The sequence below is a fragment of the Epinephelus moara genome, chromosome 5, assembly GCF_006386435.1.
Source record: "Epinephelus moara isolate mb chromosome 5, YSFRI_EMoa_1.0, whole genome shotgun sequence".
NCBI classification, from domain to species: domain Eukaryota; kingdom Metazoa; phylum Chordata; class Actinopteri; order Perciformes; family Serranidae; genus Epinephelus; species Epinephelus moara.
The window spans coordinates 33202334-33218112 of record NC_065510.1 but is presented as its reverse complement, the minus strand read 5'-3'; the positions used below and the strand labels follow the sequence as shown (position 1 = coordinate 33218112).

Here is a 15779-nt window from a genome sequence, read left to right as displayed (position 1 = left end):
TGAAGAAAATGAGGCTGGAATAATTTTGCTTTTTATTATTTGAGAGCCGAGCAGGCAGCATAGAGCGAGAGGAGGGGGGTGTTTCTAGTTCTTTTCAGCTTGTTGCTGAATTAGATTTAAAATGTTAATTATCACAGTGATAATTGGAATTTAATGTGCTATTTAGCTGTTTACTATCAGTAAAGTGCTTCCTAATAAGTGACGCTTTTGCTCAGTGACAACAGGCCTGTGGGTAGAGAGCAGTTTGGTAAAAGGAGACTGATGGAAGTGTGTTTGAGCTGAAAACAGGAGAATGACAGGTGAGACTATTTTTGAGCGAAGGAGGGGACAGAAAGTGAAAGGCAGGAGGACAGAGAGGATTAGAGAAGAGGTGTATGACACACAAATACGAGCACGTCTAGTTCCCCACGTCAGCCCCAGCATCACTGAAGGTTGGATTTCATATCAACCCGCCATTTTGAGCTTCAGCATGCATCAACTCTCAGAATTCCTCATCTAATGTGGAAACGTTTGGGCTTGCCAAAATCTGACTATGATGGTGAGTGCTCAGGTAACAGTGCAGATGATGTTGAACTTATGTTTCACTTAGATAGACATTCTCTCATGTTTGTTTTAGCACCAAAAAATTATCATCATTCTTCAGTGTTGCTGGGTGTCATTTTCAGTTTTCTTTTTTGATTTGCTTAATCACTGAAATAAAAAATTGTCTTTAACGAGGGACTTTAAGTAAAGGGACACAGAAAATACACAATGACCCTCTTTACTAGTGGTTTTAAAATGCTTTTTCGATGATCTGATTACAAGTGGACAGCGCTAAATACAAGTGTAAACAAGCACCAAGGTGCATCGTAATCCAATCACTCAAACCACCTAACATATCCTCATACAACAGTTTGTATGATACCTTACGAATTAGTGCCCCATGAATTAGCGCCCCTACTGGTTAGGTTAGGTTTAGAAAAAGTATCGTGGGTGGGTGTCGTCACGTTATGTACGTAACGTAAAGTTACGTACTAAAAGTAATGTGACGAAGTAATGACGTACCTTAAGATGACACAAAGTTCACTTTGTTTCACGTGGGACACAAGCACCTGTCTCCTGGGGACAAGTCTTGTCTTTGTTTGACCCATCCACCATCCCAACCTGCCTCGTTACGTAGACTTTAGCTCTTTATGCTACTTCCTTGTTTACTACTGTCAGCACATTAGTCATGTGATCACAGCCTTCCTGAATATGTGAGTTATAGCCTGTATATTACTGGCTAATGATTATATGGGGTTATATACGAATACTGATGCTTTTTAATTTTCATAGATATACAATGCGATGCGATGCAATGCGATACAATACCATATGAGAACAGCCTGAACCAATTGCAGAGGGGGTCTGGGACACATGTGACCACATATCCTTTGTAGTTTCTATGCTAATGCATCCTGATGCGTCCCTGACAAGGGCATAACAGGAAAATATGTCATCAGTGCAGGACATGGCGGTTGTATTTGTGACGCTCTATGACTTGTCCATTTTAGGATAACTTCAATGAAGCGCTGCATCATTTTGTCCTACGGAAGGAGACCTGTTGAATTTTGCAGACAGTGATATCTCCAGCTATAACGACACAACTGCTAACATGACTGGTGAGAGTGTGGACGTAATAACTGTGCGCGGGGAACTTTGACCTTCTAGCTGAAATGACGTTGGTAGTAACATAATCTGAACTCAGGTGTGAACAGTGATTTGTCTCAACTGAAACGTATTTTAAAGGCCAGTGTAAACAGGGTCAATGATAAAAAAAAAAAAAAAATTAAAACATTATAATTAAAAATTTGCTGCACCACAGGCTGGTCTAGTTATGAGCATGGACCAAAAACATTGTCCCTCATTTACAATGTAGAGACACTGACTTAAAATACTCCCACATACTTTAATATTTGATCACAGACGATTGTTGTTGAATTTTTACAAAGTGTCATTTCTGGTGTAATTTTTCCAAAAGTTGTTGTAACACTAATTAGCCATCTGTGGCAAAGTGTCAAATATTTTACAACAGCAAAAAATGAAACATCCAGTGATTGACTTAATCGGAAGCTCTCTCGACAGATTTACTTCTTGCTGAGTAGAACGGAAGACAAAAGATAAACACAAACATAAACACTTTGCCATGCAAGGCGTTTGATCTCAGTGATTCAGAGGCGCTTCCCTTCCCCGAGTGTCAGAGAGAGTGAGACATACAGAGGTCTTACTGAATCATTACTCATCATACTAATACATTTGGATGGTTCATAGTGTCGTGTGTAAGAGCATGTGTCTGGGAAATGTTCACATATAGAAACATGCGTATGAGCCCATGACTACTAAGATTCCAACACCCACTCTTCTGTGTGATCTCCTCTCATTGAGGTGAGATGCAGTCTGCTCTCTAGTACTCCTACTTGGGTGAAACCAGGCTCTGTAATGAGTCAGTCCGAGGTGTCGGAGTGTTGACAGCCTAACATGTTTCTGCATAACCTGACATTATCGTCAGCGTGTCCGCCAACCCCCTCCTCTGCTTTCACAGGAAGTTGTCATTTCCATCCTGCCTCATTGTTACAGTCACAGCTTTTCATGCAGGAGATGATAAATTGAATGATTAGAAGGACGTCAGAGAGACAGCAGCACAGTGCGAGCGAGGTCTTACTCACAAGTGGTGCTTTGGAGATTTTTCCTCAGACGGCGGAGGCTTGACTGCACCTCTCAAAAACTGACCACTCCTTATTCTTCTTCCACCATAAATCCATTCCTGGACCTGTTAAATAAATAATGCGTGCCTTATCGAGATGAAGGTCGTTACACTGCTGCTATTCAAAGAGAGAAAGGTCCCCACTTTATAATATCTGTTTAGCCATCAATTATTAAACTTAAGCTTCTAGAAAATGAGGGTCGAGTCCTCCAGCAGAGACTACGAAGCCTCTCAGTCACTACTGAAAATGATAAAGTGATAAACTGGAGAGTGGCATTTCTATAACAAGAGTGACATTTACTCTTCAGTCCCACAAATGTCTCTTTTCTAAGAATAGGGTGGGTTGCACACTGTCACATCACATGTGTTTATAGTGATGTCAGCTGAAGCTTTTCTGAAGCAAAATTGTGTGTCGTAAATTTAAGCTAATTTAGTATTCATGCTTGTATGGCTGTTTTTTAGGTTAGTCATATGAAAACATACAAAAGATAGGATGTCAGATTCTAAATTGCCATTGACAGTAATCCTTTTGATTATTGATTAATCAGTTCCAATACATTTTTAGTGCTGGTTTATGCTGGTTTTCCTAGTCTTCTATAAGTGTCAAGTTAATAAAGTTGGATTCTGGACAAAAACAAGCTATTTGAATGTGTCAGCTTGGGTCTTTGACAGCAGTTTTCAGTCGTTTCTTACATTTTATAGACCAAATAACTAATCAGCTAAATAGGGCTAGGTATCAGTACTTGATACCTTTTGACCAAAACAACCCTTTACCCAGTAGTATTGAAACATCTTCAGACCGTCCCGAGTCCCCAGTGGATCAGCAAACTTTCTGTTGCTGCCATCACTGCAGCCGCTCTCCTTCCAGGGAACAGTCAATTCAATGTCTGTCCAGTTAGCACGAGCTAACGCAGCAGCTAACATCAGACACCAAGCTCTTAATTCCCAACAAACTCACACTGACACTAAAATGGCTTGACTCTGTCGCTAAACCCATCAGTAACACACAGTGGCAGGGTAGCCCTATCACTGTGTGTGTATGGCCGGGCAGCCTCTTACAACTCCTGCAGCAACCGCTACAACCCATACAGTCTCTGATGTGGTGAAGTAAAGCGCTTGTGTGCAATTGCATTTGTTCAGAGTGGTCACAGTGTGTCCCCAACAACTGTCCCTGAGGTGGTTTGGCTGATTGGATCATGATCTATGCTCAGTGCGTTTTGGGTGCATTTACACCTGTGATTTTATGTGATCAAGCAGTATCCAATTGCAGTCCGATCACCCAAAACACATTTTAACCCAACGTATAAAGGGGGGGGGGGGTTATGATGTGAGGATATAGTTGAAGATGTGAGCACTGTCTATTGTGCAACACAGTAAAATCAACAGAGTTTTTTTGTGTTGAACATGACCTTATGTGGGTGCAGGTGAAAAAAAAATCAAAGCAATCTCAGCCTGACACTTGCAGTGAAATGTTAGAGCAAAGTTGATTTTGAGGAGAGTTAATGTTGTGGAAACAAACAAACCTATCTGTAACCAGCTTTCTAGATTTTATCTGCACGGTGAACGATCTGCCTGTCCTCACCTGGCTACTTCTCCTGTGGAGTCTTATTTCAAGGCTCTGGCCTGCTGCCGTTGTGCAGCAGGGTATCTCCAATTAGTTTAGTGGACATTGTAATACGGCCGGGCAATTTGTACCCGTGTCGCTCAGCAGATTTACTGTTCACTTCACGCTGTCTTGAAACCTGTGAGCCTGGGATGAGGGTTAGGGTTTCTCATTTGGTTTTCGTCTCTGGAAGTTCTGATTTACCAAGGGTGAAGCAGTCAGTATAACCCTGTTCTGTGACCTGTTCCACATTCATCCAGATAAACATATTCACAGTGAGCCACAGTCTTCTGTTGGCTCTCCTTAAGTGTCTGGTGGTCAAGTGCCCTCTTCAGAGGCACCTGTGTCAGTAGACACGTATTGAAAGGAGTGTAATATTCATCCATTGCTCCAGATTGTCTTGCCAATTTAGGATTTCTACCACTTACTCACTTCTCTAACAGGATGTAGGTGGTATCGTAAAACCATTGTGCCCCGCCACTGTAAGCTGACACAAACAGACCCACAGTATTGTATTCTATTTCAGATTTTATAAATGACACACTTTTTAGTCCATCTAATTCTGCAAATGCTCACTCTTGTCTCTTTTCACAGATACGAAGCAGGAAATCTTAGCTTAGCCCCCAGAGCTTTGGCTCACAAATTGATGTTCTTTGCGGGTTCTTGGTAAAATGGTGAAAGCAAAATCAATATAAAAACAGCCCTCCATAAACTGCTGCTTTTACCAACTATAATTAAACGTGTCCAGGTAAATTCCTCTTAGAGGACGTATTTCAATACAGACTAGACAGGTAACTAGACATGAGATGATTAAGGAATGAAATGAGAACCAGACAGCCTCACAGAGTGTTGTTCTTGTTTTTATTCGAAACAGTATTCACACGCAATATATAGTATAATAACTGTAGAAGTCTAATTTTCTGCTCCACACACTGCTCGTTATGCAAATAATATCAGGAATGTCGATGCATTCGATGGATTTGTGCTTGCTCAGTGGTTTCTTGAGGAGGACCTTTAAGTTTCTTGGTGGATTGGATGTTTATTGGCAGACTATAGACAACTGAAATGCGCCCGAGGCTTCCCAGTGTTCCCTGTTTGATGCATGAGAGAAGAAGCTAATGAGTTTTGCTGTCACCTCCTAAGAGAGAAGTCTACTTGATGTCCAGCCACACAAGTGAGGGCATGCACTGATCAGAGGTGATGCATTGTTGACCCCAGTGTTAGCCCTGCTAGCTAAATGCATTTAGACCAATAGTTATTTGTTAGGACTGTGTTTCTGTAATGAGAATCCAAAAATAACAGCAAACCTGCTACAGAAACTAAACTATGCCGCAGTATGAACCTGCCACACATTATGATAACTGTAACCAACCAATTACTCATTAGGTAAACCAGCCTGGCCTTGTTGTTCCTTTGATGGTTAGTGGTCTTGTTTGATGTGTTAGATCACACCTAGATGGTGTCAGACAAATAATCATGATCTTTTCGTCCGCCAAATCCCATCGATGCACGGCGTCTATGTTTACCTTGTGCTGTTCAGTGTTTGGACAGTACTCAGAATATCCTTGTGCACATCCGCCACCGTGTCATCCCATTAAGGCCCCTGTTGACAGTCCATGGTCCATGTCTGTGCCAGCTGGTACACACATCGTACTATTATTTCTTGTTTTTACTAAATCCTACATCAGAAGCCTAATGCTTGATGTTCAGCACCATTGCAATGTCAATGATTGCCACAGCACAAACTGTGTACACATGAACTTATCTAACCATTGACCTCACTTCATTTGATATCAGAGGTTTGGACTTGAGTCACATAACTTAAACCGGAGTCAGCCTCAGGTCACAAATTGGATGACTTTAGATTTGACTAGACAAAATCAAAAAAGACTTGCAACCCTACTCTGGCTGTAACATCAATGACTTGTGGCTTCACTTGGACTTGAGCATTTTGACTTGGAAATAGTTGATACCTTCCCCCATTTCATTAATTTCCTGAATCAACTAATGTTAACGCTATTCATTCCCAGCTAGCTGACACTTAGCTCCCCATATGATCCACTTTGTTTAAACCATCCGGCCATAATCTGTTGTTAAAATGGCATTACATTGGTGAAGAGCACATTAAAACTTGTTTAAGACGAAACTCAAAATGTAGGACTTTAACTTGACTCTGGACTTGTCAGTGTTGACTCTGGACATGATTTTGGACCTGAGAGTAAAGACGTGACACTTGCAAAACGATAATCTGGTCCCACCTGTGTTAGATGTTGCACTGTTGAGCGTGTTGTCCAATGACTACAAATTGCAAATGTGACAACTGAAAATATGAAAATAGATAGCCAGCATCCGATGGTGCCACAGCTCTGTTTCTGTTGTGTGGCAAATTTGTGCGTCACACAGTCTGTGATAAATTGCTTCACGCTTTTATTTCTCCAGGGAGTTACACAGCCTGTAATAAACTCCATCTTTTTATGAGGGTTTATTACAATTTCAAGCTAAGGTGGCCTGAAATAAACCACGCTTATGTGTGTCTCAGTGAGTAATGCTTTTACAGTGAAATTACTTGAACATAGCGCAGCTCTGCAGTATAGTAGCCAAGCGGCTATTTTCAGTTGTGCTTTCATTCGACAGCAAAAGATACTACATTGCCAGTACACAAAGTTATAAACAGCTAATTTTTCAGGAGGAGTGTCCGTATTTTTTTTTCTGTCAAATAGAGCGCAATTACATTAATTTGGTGGTGTAATAGCAGTGAGCAGAAAAGTAGCAAAGCTTTAAAGCTCTCAGTGATGAAACTTTGAAGTACTAATCCAGCGGGACTGTTGCCATTTTTGCAAGTGCCCCTTCAGATTCTGGGCATGCTAAAAATGAATTCTAGTGTTAGAGTTAGCAAGTTCAACATGTTGTTTTCTCCAGTCTTCTGTTGGCAATTTTTGTGGTTTGTTTGGTTAGTCAGTCATTTATTTAGCCACACAAACTTCAAACAGAAAAGACAGAGCCTGGGTGTCTTTTTTCATTTCTGTTACAGTTTCAGCTGTGAAAGCCTTAAACTGAATTTTCATACCATCATTTTGCCCTCTGAGAAATGATTCCGAGAGGAAATGGTCCGTGACAGACACATGAAAGCACTGCTGACTGTGGTCCTGGGTTTCTCACGAGCCCCCAGCCTCAGACGGAGCCACAGGCTACCCTGCTGCATCTGTTGCTTTGTCTCTGTCACCTTAGCGGCCGTGCCTTTGTTCGCACCTCACTCTCTGCTGTAAAGCGGCGGCATACTTAGAACAAAGAAGCAGATTAATTGCAAACAGCTTTGATGCTAACAGCTGAATTTTGTTCATGTAGCAAGTTCACTGCCAGCTCTCTTCTTTTTCTCCTCCTTTCATCTCTTTGTCTTTTTTCCTGATTTGTTTGTTTCCTCTGTCATTTCTTGGGCTCGCAGCCAGGAAACTGCCCTCTACAGCGCCCTCTGCCTGGGCTGGGGGCCCATGGGGTTGCTCCTATATTGGGCCAGTTTCTCTCTCTCTTTGACACATGGACTCCCACATATCCAATCCCTTCATGCTGCTAAAAAAAAAAGAAATTAAGAGTTGGTTTGTGCTGGGTTTTCTTCTCATGTAGTTAACGTGGCATGGGCATGCTCTTAGGGTTAAGATGTTCCAGTGTTGATGTTCCCTTTGTACTGTTCTGGCCCAGATTTAGATGGACACGGAGATGCAAGATTTACAGACCTTTGAATGGAGCAGAGCAAAAAAGAGGCATCGTGACGTGTGTGTGAGGGTGTGTGTGTGTGTGTGTTTATGAGACAGAGAGGGAAGGGGGCAGAGTTCAACATAGGCTATATTTAGAGTTGCTCCCCGGTCCCCTGAAGAGACACACTGCTATGCGTAGGGCTGGTTCTGTTTATAGGAGTTGCTCGGTCTTTAGATGGCCACTGTGTGATTACATAAGGGCTTTGTGGGGAGTGGGACACACACGTTAGTCAAGTTTTGCCGATGTTAGCAACCTAGTAGTGACTTAACCAGTGATGTTCATTCAAACCTCACTTTTGATGATTTTTCATTTTTCAAGCGTCTTTATTTTCTTCCTCAGAACAATCAAAAATGCACCAATCAGCCAGATGCTTGTATTTTAAAAGGAACCTTGGGGTTCAGCGAATTTTGTAATTTTAATGCTGTTATTTCAATTTCAACATATTGATGTAAACTTAATCCATTGCAAATACAAATTTTCCGCCGTGATCGTATTTCTACAATTTTTAATATCTTAGCTGTTCATTATCTATCCCTGCTACAGAAATTTGCAGCCAGCATTTACTGTATGGACACAAATACTCTAATGATATTTGTTTGTCTCGTATACATAGAGAACAGAAGCACAGTCACTGATTCATTTAGCTCAACAGAAGGAAACATGGGGATGACAGCGCAGTAAACTGATACAGTGACAATGGTGCAGAGACAAGTGCAAGGCAACGCACTGCCCATGAACAAAAATACACACATCTAGTTAAGCCTTGACATTATTTCTCTTGATTTTTTCCAGAGAGGACGAGAGTGGGCCGAGGGCCATGCTCAGAGCTTTGTTTATCTATGTTGAAAGTGTTGCGCCAAGAGCTGCGATAAGGGTAGAGTGAAGTCTCTCCAGATCTGCAGGGGTCGGAGCATTCCTCCAACATCGTGGCGCCCTTATCCACAGCGGCGTGGTCAGCAGTAGCAGTTGTCGGCTTCTTTCGTAATTTGTAAGCCGTTTGTTTCAAAAAGTTTAAGTTAAACAGTCCCTAGTTGTTAAACAACACAATGTAAATCATATCAGATAAGATTTTTATTGAGGCGACTTCACTATTAGCTAAAGTACCTTGTAACAGAACCATAGTTGAGCATATTGTTGCAAAGGTTTGTTTGATGCCTTGAGTTCAATTAATCAAAAAGATCAGTATGATTTTATTCAGCAGTCTACTATGTGAACAAACATTTGTTTTAAGACTTTCAGCCCTCAGAATCACCTGCTACAGATTTGTGTTTTGATCAGAGCCATGTATAAATAGTAAATGTGTATCCCGATAAAGCTGTTAAAAACCGACATCAACCAAAAATATCGCTGCATCAATATTAGTGTGGTTCTTTTCCTTATTATAGTTGAACACGTCTTTCATACACACTGAGAGAGACTTTCACCCTGTAGAAATTAGTTATTGCTTCTATGTTTGACACCCTTAAATCATGGACAGTGATCAGGACCATGACCCGTACAGGGCTCACTGGGGCCTGAAGAGATATGGCCTGTCTGACAAAGACCATAATAACTAACGCTGCTCGAGCAAATCCCCAGCAGTAAAACCTCTCACTCCTAAAGCCTCCCCAGCTGTAAGAGGACCACCACCGTAGATTCATGTATCCAATAGAAAGCAGTCCCCAGCTATTAATTTTTACTTCTTTCAGTCCACAGTGCTGTCTGATCCATGAGCACACAAAAAATAAAGCTGTAAAACCAACATTAACAGGACAAGGAGTTATTCACTGGCAGTGATATCAATGCATTGTCATTACAATAAACTTTGAGTCCCTAGCTGGCTTGTCAGATTAACATGAACAGCAGCAAAACACTTCATTGTCACAAAAGCTCTCAAAAAGCTTTTTAAGTAGGTGCTGTTCATTTTTGACTGGCTGGTCACCTCTTATTCAGTCTTTAATAGTAACCTGTTGGACAACATGAGCAGCAGGCAGCAGCATTATCTTATAACTAATATATAAAGAGGAGACAGTCAAAGGAAGTGCTCTGATTACAAGAAAAAGAGTGTTTTTAGTGAAAATCAGTGGCAGTGGCTTAGCATTGAAAAGATACAGATGGGTGGCAAATTAAAAACCAACATAATGGGCCCTATTTAAGCAATCTGTAGCGCATGGACTAAAGTGCATGATGCAAGTGCATTTAGGGCATTTCCAACTCCACTTTTGCTGGTTAAACAGAGCATAATCTGGGCAGAAAGCAAGGCACAAGGGACAAAGGGGTTGCATTTAGTCCCTTAATTAATCATAGGGCATAACATGAAATCAGTTAATCAGTGTCATCTCTCATTCCCTTTAAAAGCCAGGTGCACCTGGAGCACTGTTATTTACATGGTGGATTCAACAAATTGGAGAAGCCTGCTTTTTTCTGCTGTGTGTAATGCAGTAAGAGCAGTAATGTCACTGCAGCAAATATCCTGGTACATTTTAGCAGCAAAACTAAAAGCTCGAGTTATAAACGTGACAGAGGAAACAGAGCTTAACTTTTAGCCATTAAAAAAATCAATGAAATTACGCAGCTCCAGTCTCAGTCTTATTGGGGAGTCAGACAGCAGCTCTGCTCTGCTCTCTGCTATGTTAACTTTTTTAGAGAATGGGATTTTTTCTTCATTAATAATGCATTACTTTACCCACCTTCAGCCTGTTAGTAACAAGCAAAGTGCATGTGTGTTGTGGGTGCATCTTACCCATCTGAATGTGTCCTTAAAATAGCAGGAAAATACCATGCCATTAACTTGAGATTAGGTTTTTGTTGCAATCAATTTCTGCGTTTGTGAGAAACTAGCAATGAGAGTTACGCTGCGCTTTGCATCACTAAGATAAGGTCCATAGTGTTAGACCACTTCAAGCCTCCAGAACAACTTCTATGTGCCCTTATTTTGTAAGTCTGTTGTGCACTACTGGTTTGATGCAACAGCATTTTTACAAACAAACAAAATATTGTCTAAGAACAAAGAAACATGTCCAACCTGTTTGACAGATCTTGTGGTTTTGGCTCATGAAGCAAATTTGAACAATTTCAGTGTTCGCTTATCCCTCCATATCTTTGTTTGGTTATGTTTATTTGAAACTAAATCAACTGCTTCAATCTGTTGGGCTTATTTTGGGTGGCACTTTCCCTGTGGTCGTAGAAAGGATGTAGTGCTGTGTACTTTACAGAAAAAATGCCTGAGCTGGTTTTATTCAGTCATCTCTCTGCAGTATTTGGATGAATGTAGTCATAGTCTTGAGAATGCTGGCTGCTGTGAATTGGCAGCGCCACTGATGCTTTCTATTAGCATACCTCTGTACAAGCGGGTTTTGTGTTTTGATTTGTAGAAGAGTGTGTTGCTCACTGTAGGTAAAACTGCATACAAGTTGTTGACGTGTATTTTCTGTTGCCTGTGGCCAACTTTATTTCCAAGTTTAATGTTTGAAACAGACATTAATATTTCCCAATGTCAGAATATGATTCCAAATATATTACAAAGCTAATAAAATGCAAATGAATGTCATTGCTGACATACAGTAGGTCCTCAGCTGAATAAAGCCCTAATGATAATTTTGGAAAGTGAATTGGAGGTATTGGCGAGCAGCTTAGATCTGACCTGAAACAGCATTGCCAAAGCAAACTGAATGGCCGTCTTGGATTTCCCTGAAAGCCTCTCGTCTCTCTTCCTGTTTCTCGCCAATCAATTCAGACCAGCTGCATTAAGATTAGACTAATCCATCATGGCGGTCTGCATTATTTATCACCTGAATTCCCACCATGCATTTGGGGAAATGCCCTGTTGTGTTCAAAATGCACCTCATAGCTCTAATATGTTTGGCACTGTATAAAGTCGTGTTTTCATAGAAAAATGCTGCTGTTCGTTTGTGATATTTGTCAGCCTGGAGGTGTTGGAATATGCAAATCCCAGAGCTTTCAAAATGAGCATTCGTCATAAATATTGCTTTTTTAATTTGCGTGACTGAGTGCTGATGTTCAGTCAAATATGTCAATATTTTAAATGGAGTTGTGATGTTTGTTGCTCCCTCGCTGCAGCTCTACCCTCAGTGCTTCAGAGACTGTATTAGATTACCCTCTGGGCTTCCATGGAGACCTGGACGACACGTTGATGCAAATCTGCTTGTCTCTTGGCACAGGACGGCTCCTGCACGGAGGGAAATACATCCTCTGACACCTGCATGTCAGGAGATAATAGAGCCCTGTTCAGTTCCTGATTGCATGCTGTCATGATGCAGCCCAAATCTGTTTCACAGTTTGATAAGGGGATTTGAGCACAGGAAGGGAACTGACTGAGCAGTCCCAGGTGGGATGACGTCCATGTTCCTGCTGTCATGCTGATGCCACATGGAATTTGAATGGTCAGATTTTTCCGTCTCTCTTTGTCAGTTGGAAGACGTGGCAACAGCAAAGCCTCACATGGCTTTGTATTGTTGTTGAATTTTGACAAACAACTCTCTTGAATGTTTGCTCAAGGACTTAATTTGACCTTCAGTGCTTGAGCCAACATTCAGGTTCAAGTACTGAATTTGACCTTCACATGTGACTAAAACCTACGGAGGAATGTCCATTGATTAGCGTAATTATTGCAGCGATCATCTGAGATTTTAATTCCATCTTGATATGCAATGTCTATAACAAAAAATTAAGTTTATTTAAATTTATTTATATTTTTCTGGATGTGTGATTTCACCTGTTGTAGGGGCAGGTGGTGGATTCTGTAGGGGAATATCTGAACCTCTGTAGACTCCATGTTTTACATTGACAAGTAAGGAAGTGGCATAATTTGTAAAGCCTTTATGTAACGTAATTGTGTGCACTTGTGTAGGAGCTGCACTGATTGATCGACCACTCATGGCAATTGAATTTTCAGCTTGATTGGCTATGATCGGTGACCAGCCACTCAGTCTCAGATATAGCCAATCCTGTGCTGCTCACATTTATATGCATGCTCTGCACACTCTGCAACCCATTCTCATTCCCTGGTCATCAAACACTGATACTTTGTCACGCCCCCTCATTAGCAATTTATTTAGACCAAAAGGTAAAAAGTTGTAGCTCATTCTCATGCATACTGAACATAGTTTGAAAGCTACTGTGTTAGGCTATCTAGCAGACTGGGGTACGCCACCCAAATCTGTATTAGTTGCAGAGTTAATAAGTAGCACAAAAGTGTAGCATAGCAAAGCTAATGCTAGCCATTTTATGTAAGTGGATGGAAGATTTTAAAACGCTTCCCAGTTCAGGAGGTATAACTCAATATAAACACAAATATTGGTGGTCTACCCTGGTCTGCTACTTAACTGATTAGCCAGGATTACCAGCAGACTACAGGGGTAGTTGATAATAGGCTCAAAAGTTTCACGTAAAAAAAGCTAATGTTACCTGTTTCACAATCTCATTACGCCCTCATAATCCCATGAGATGACTTAAACAGCCAAACCAGCTGTTTTTGAACTATATTTTCACAGATTTTTGTGTATTCTTAATAAGGCACTCATCTTTCATGGATTTTTACGGTTTCAAGCCAACTTAACAGTTGCTTTAAAGAAAACTTTTTTTGTGTGTATGCAGTCAAATATAGTAACTAGTAAGAAAGGAAATTGAGATAGAAAAATAAAAAAATGGATTAGGCTGAGAAAATTGCAATTGGTGCATCTTTAATTGAAATATCAAGTTTCATGTTAGCAACAAACATTAGTGAAAAAGCTGTTTAAGAGACAAGTCTTTGAATGATAGGCTGGGCCATTATGAGAGCATGTCACCAGCCCTTACTTTCAAGTACAGGTGTTTTTTTGTGCTTACACCATGTATATTTAAATAAATATTCAAGGGAAAAGTCTGCAAAATGTGCATGTCTACCCACGCCAGTAATGCTGTAGAACTCTCACTTTTTAAAAAAGGGAAGACTTGAATCTGTGTGGTTTAAATATAACTAGAGTTGACACAAACAGCTGTTTTGTGTTGTACTGACACGCTGTTAGAATGATGCGATCCACATGGAGTATTATTTATTAGCCTCTGTTGGTTACATTATTTTAAACCAGAATGCAACAGCAATCTGTTGCTTTTCTCAGAACTCCCTTTCTGCCTTTTCCTCACAGCATCAACATAATTACAGCATTTATTTTAAGCAACAATAAAATGTGACCTAACTTATTTTGGATGTCAGTGTGACATTTCCCATGCTGGGCCTTTTTATGCATGAGCTCGTTTTAGTGTGTACACGCATGTATTGATGTATGTGGAAGGAATCTGTATGGACAGCGAAGCCATGTAGAGTCAGGTGAAAGAGAGAGGCCCTGTCAGCAGCTCGGTGTCGTGGCGTCTGCTCTGTGTTTGGTCGGGGAACTTGAGCTCCTGCAGGAGGAAGCGTTTGGCAGCTCAGTCATAATGGACTCAGGTTGAGAGCGTGCAGATACAGCATGGTGAGCCAAAGTGGTAAGTCTCAACTGATAGTGAGTGATTCCCCATTTGGATAGTACAGAATGGTTATAGTTGATATTTATTGGCTGGGTTTACAGGGCTAGAATATAGAGTGTCATATTTATCATGGGAAATTATTTTTAATTTATTGTTCCAGCATAATAAAGTCTTTGTACCACAAAACAAGCAACAACCATAAAAACCATAACACTATGTAGTATAAGTAAGACGTGTGTGTCCCTGCACTAATTCAGAATGACTTATTTCTTGACTCAGTAATTTGCAACAATTCCTACCAATCATAAGTCCCGATCACACATGCACTGCAAACCTGAAATTATTCAGGCATTACCCAGAGGAGCTGAATGTCCAAATTCGCAAATGTCTGAATCAGTTGGATCGGACATTAAAAGGACTTTACCCCCCCAGCTCCTGATTACAGAGTCTGTGTAACGTCTGATTCACATAAAGTGTGTGGGCTTGTTGATGACGTTTTTATCATGCAGCTCATGCAAAACCAGAAGAAAGCAAACATCTGAGGTTGAGATGGAAGGGTCATTTACCCAAAGATGGCAGCGAAAATGTTCAACTAGAGAGACAACAAGATTTGTCAGTAGGGTTCGAAGTCGAAATAGTCAGAAAAAGTCAAGGAACAGCAAGAGACTCTGTTGTTTATGACCAAATTACGAACTGGCTGCATGACTGTGGTGTAACCCGCATCATATCATGCTTCCTGTATGCTCTACCCAACCATCACCCCTGGCCTAAACCAAATGGAGTATCTCAAGTAGGTGAGAACACTCAATCTCTTGTTGTGTGCTACATCTGTGAAAAGGAAAGTTTAAATGGCTATACATGGAGGAATCCTTAGCTGAATTGCCAGAAGAAAATTTTGGCATTGTACATTTATGAAAACCACGGCTACAGTACATTTGTATGTTTCATGCATATCATATTAACATTTCTGCAAGGACATTGCTCTGATTACATGTATATGAGCATGACGTTGTCATTTGGAAGGAATGGTGGATGGCGTGACATCTAGGCGAGATGGTTGCCAAGCTGTAGACTACTGTTCAGGACCAAGCGAGACATCTGCTGCATTTCCAGCGGCAGTTGTGCCACCAAAAGCAGGTCTTTTAAGCCAGAACATGATCATTTCCTAACCATAACTAAGTGGTTTTTGTGTCTTAATCTAATAGTGTTAGAAGTTTGAACATATTCGCTTCATGTAAACAATGTAAATATCCGTGG

The 15779-nt window shown here is 40.8% G+C and overlaps 1 protein-coding gene across 2 annotated transcripts in view; it reads left to right on the top strand.

The window, feature by feature from the left end:
- Positions 1-15779, top strand: part of LOC126390694 (protein kinase C alpha type) — a 211018-nt gene that overhangs the window by 4400 nt on the left and 190839 nt on the right. The gene's annotated exons all lie outside the window — the stretch shown is intronic.